General features: G+C 61.5%; 1 pseudogene; it reads left to right on the top strand.

The window, feature by feature from the left end:
• Nucleotides 1-448: 448 nt before the first annotated feature.
• LOC125548579 (anthocyanidin 5,3-O-glucosyltransferase pseudogene) lies at nt 449-2,900 on the top strand (annotated as a pseudogene).
• The last annotated feature ends 972 nt before the right edge of the window (nt 2,901-3,872 follow it).

Below are 3,872 nucleotides of genomic sequence, written 5' to 3'. Positions count from 1 at the left end.
ACCAACCGCTTCCGTTTATATGCAGGGCACTGCAACGGCGAGGGGAAACCCGCGAATACGCGGGTTGGGGCCGAAATTTTGTCGCGCCCTTAAAATTTTTTGCAGTCCATGACGAGATGCGGTGTCTGATCGGGCAAATTTTTTTCATTTTGATTCGTATTTTGGCGATTATTTTACGGGTCGGGGCAGGACACGGGTTATGCTAGAGTGCTCTTACTTGCCGCAAATCCTCGTCCGCATTTTGCCTTGTGATCACGCTGTGAAAGTTGGATAGGTGGCTAGCTGACACGACTATGTGATACGAGTGTGTATATTACACGTGCACATTTGCATGCTACGTGTTGTTTGGTTATGGGTGGGTATTGGCTTGTCGGTCTAGCTGGCCAGTTTTACTTATATTTTATTTTACCCGTTGGGCACTAGTTGGAGTGTTCTTTTTTATTGCACTGTGTCAAGAAAAATCTCAAAATGCTTTTAAAAATTTATAAACATCTAAGGTAAGACAAGTTTGGCAAATATGGTGCTGCATTCTATGACAAAGTTAGGTCATCAACCAAACAGGTCATGCCCTATGTCCCGACACGTCTGAAGTAGCGCGTACGTGTTCTTCTGTGGCCCGCAACCCAACCAGAAGACCCACCCGCCAGCCGATCTCGAGATGCCCAGAGCGCTCGCCTGACGAGCCACGCATAAATTTGGACGAGAAGTGGCCACTGTGCATTTGCGCTCGTAATCTCATCTCTTCCAAATTTCATTTCCCCCACAGCTCACGAAGGCAAGAGGCATGTCAGTTAGCATGACGCAGAAGACGGTGGTGCTCTATCCCTCGCTCGGCGTGGGCCATCTCAACCCTATGGTGGAGCTGGCCAATGTCTTCCTCCGCCTTGGGCAGGCCGTCGTCATCGCCGTTGTGAACCCGCCGGACAAGGACGCCGTGTCGGAAGACGCAATGGCTCGCCTCTCCACCGCCAACCCAGCCATCACGTTCCGCCTCCTCCCCGTGCCGTCTTGCGGCAAGGGCCATTACTCCCACCCGGTCCTGCGCACCATCGACGTGCTCCGCGCCGCCAACCCGTCGCTGCGGGAGTTCCTCCGCACCCTCCCTGCCGTGGACGCCCTCGTGGTCGACATGTTCTGCGTGGACGCGCTCGACGTCGCCGCCGAGCTCGACATCCCCGCATACTTCTTCTTCGCCTCCGCGGTCGGAGACCTCGCCATCATGCTCCACCTGCCGTACTACTATCCCGCCGCCCCGTGCTCGTTCAAGGACATGGGCAAGACGGTGCTCCGCTTCCCCGGCGTGCCGCCGATCCGCGCGGTGGACATGTCGACCACGATGCTGGACCGGGAGAGCGATATCGCCAAGGAACGGTTGCGCCACTACACGCGGATGCCGGGAGCAAGAGGCTTTCTGACGAACAGTTTCGACTGGTTGGAGGCGAGGGCGCTGGAAGCACTCAGGTACGGCCTCTGCACGCCTGGTCGCCCAACGCCGCCAGTCTACTGCATCGGCCCGCTAGTCCTTCCTGGCCAAACGGGAGGGAGCGCCGGCGGGAGACACGCGTGCCTCGAGTGGCTTGACGCGCAGCCGGAGCGGGGCGTGGTATTCCTCTGCTTCGGCAGCCTGGGCACCTTCTCGGCGGCGCAGCTAGCAGAGGTGGCACGCGGGTTGCAGGACTCCGGGCACAGGTTCTTGTGGGTGGTGCGCAGCCCTCCCGAGCAGAAGGACGAGTCGGTCGAGCCGGACTTGCAGGCGTCGCTCCCGGAGGGTTTCTTGGAGAAGACCGCTGGCAGGGGCTTCGTGGTGAAGAACTGGGCGCCGCAGGCGGAGGTGCTGCGTCACGGAGCCGTCGGCGCGTTCGTGACGCACTGTGGGTGGAACTCGGTGCTCGAGGGGATCGTGTCCGGCGTGCCGATGATCTGCTGGCCGCTGTACGCGGAACAGAGGATGAACAAGGTGCACGTGGTGGAGGAGATGAAGGTCGGGGTGGCGGTGGAGGGCTACGAGGAGGGACTGGTGAAGGCAGAGGAGGTGGCGGCGAAGGTGAGGCTGGTGATGGCGTCGGAGGAAGGGAGCAAACTGAGGGAGAAGCTCGTGGCAGCCAAGGAGATGGCGGCGGCCGCTGTGAAAGACGGCGGGTCGTCTGACGTGGCGTTTCACGAGTTCTTGATGGACTTGGAGAAGTGCCGTTCAGAGAAGTCTGGAGAAAAGTCGATGTAGACTGTAATTGAAAGCGAGACAGGAGAGCAGTGTTGTTTCGCTTGCATTCCTCGTCTCAGACCTCTTTTGCTAGTCCCAAGGTATCACGGAACTTCGTTGGAACCTCAGGAATCGGTATCAAAACCACACAGCGCTTTCATTTTGACTTTGGACTCATAAAAGCAACTTCAAAGGATCGAACCATTTTGTCTGTTGCCATTTTTCTGTCGGCGCGAACAAAAGTGACGACCCAACGTATCGACCAAAATCTAAATCACGTCTGCATCGCGTCCGCGCCGATACATTTGTAGTCCAAATTTGCGGCCCAATGCGTCGGCGCGGACGCCGAACGGACGCCACACGCACCTTCTCGCTGTCCGCGACGTCCCCATCTGACGGCCGTCCAACTATCCACTGTCCACGCAGTCAGCTTAATTTATGACCACGGGTCCACGCGTCAGCGACGGCGCTCGTCCATTTTTAAATCAACCATGCGGCGGGGCCGTCCTCATCCAAACTCGCCATCCACATCTAGCCAGCTCTGCTCCCCCGTCACCGGCAAACCCTAGCCACCAGAACCACAGCGAGATGGGGCTCTTCTCCGGCGCCGGCAGCAGCAAGGCCAAGGGCAAGGCCCCCGCCACCCCTTTCCCCGCAGAGTTTCTCCCGCCTCCGCCGGCACCTCGCTGGCAGAGGCAGCGCGTGAACGTGCCAGTGCACCAGGCGGAGTGGCACTGGCGGCACCGCCAGCCTCTGCCGTACCCAGACGTGACCCTGCCGCACGACTAGCATCTGGATCCAGATAAGATCCCAGTGCCGGCGGCGCCACGGACGGCAGGGCTCACGCGGAGGAGGTGAGGCGCCAGCGGGCGCTGCTGACGCCGGAGCGGTGCCGTGGACGGCTAGGGCTCACGCGGAAGAGGTGAGGCGCATCCGACTCGCCCAACTGGGCGAGGTGGTTCGCCTTCGAGCACGAGGAGGAGAGGTGACGGGGCGTGCGCGAGGTTGACCAGAGCGAGCCGCCGCCGCCGCTCATCGCCCGCGAGGAGGACCAGGCGGCCGAGGACGCCTACCAGGCAGCCCTTGCGGCCGTCTACCGGGAGAGCGAGGAGGACGAGCGGTGCAGGGCGGAGGCGGCGAAGGAAGAGGAGGCTCGCTACGAGGCGGCAATGGCGCAGGCACTTGCCCTCTCCGCGGTGGGCGACTACGTGGTGCCACCGGTGGCCCCGCCGTCCCCTCCCCGATGCCTCATCAAGCCGGAGAAGCAGGCGGAGCCCGAGCCAGAGCCGTCCCCCATCGAGCGCTACTCCTGGACGAGAGTAGTGCGCGAGTGGGTATGCGCGCCGCCGGTCTGGATGGGGGTGACGCCGGCACTGGAGGCGGCGTACCTCGAGCACTGGCGCCAGATCCGGACGGCGAGTACCTCGAGAAGCTCGAGCGCGACCTCGAGGAGGAGCAGCGCGAGGCTGAGGAGGAGACGCGCCAAGCCGCGGCTACACAGGCGGCCGCACAGCCCCCGCGCCGGCACCGTCTGCGCCTGACATGGCCGCGCTCTGGAACACAGCGTTCTCCTGGACCGGGCCGGCGCCGACGCTCATCGACCTCACAGACCCCGAGGACGACGACGACACCTAGGGCAACGCGCTGCCTCGTAGTTTAGGTTGTTTTTATT

The sequence above is a fragment of the Triticum urartu genome, chromosome 3A (genome assembly GCF_056163025.1).
Source record: "Triticum urartu cultivar PI428250 chromosome 3A, HENAU_Tu73, whole genome shotgun sequence".
Classification (NCBI taxonomy): domain Eukaryota; kingdom Viridiplantae; phylum Streptophyta; class Magnoliopsida; order Poales; family Poaceae; genus Triticum; species Triticum urartu.
The sequence above is the reverse complement of the archived record's forward strand: the minus strand, read 5'-3'. Positions and strand labels throughout refer to the sequence as shown.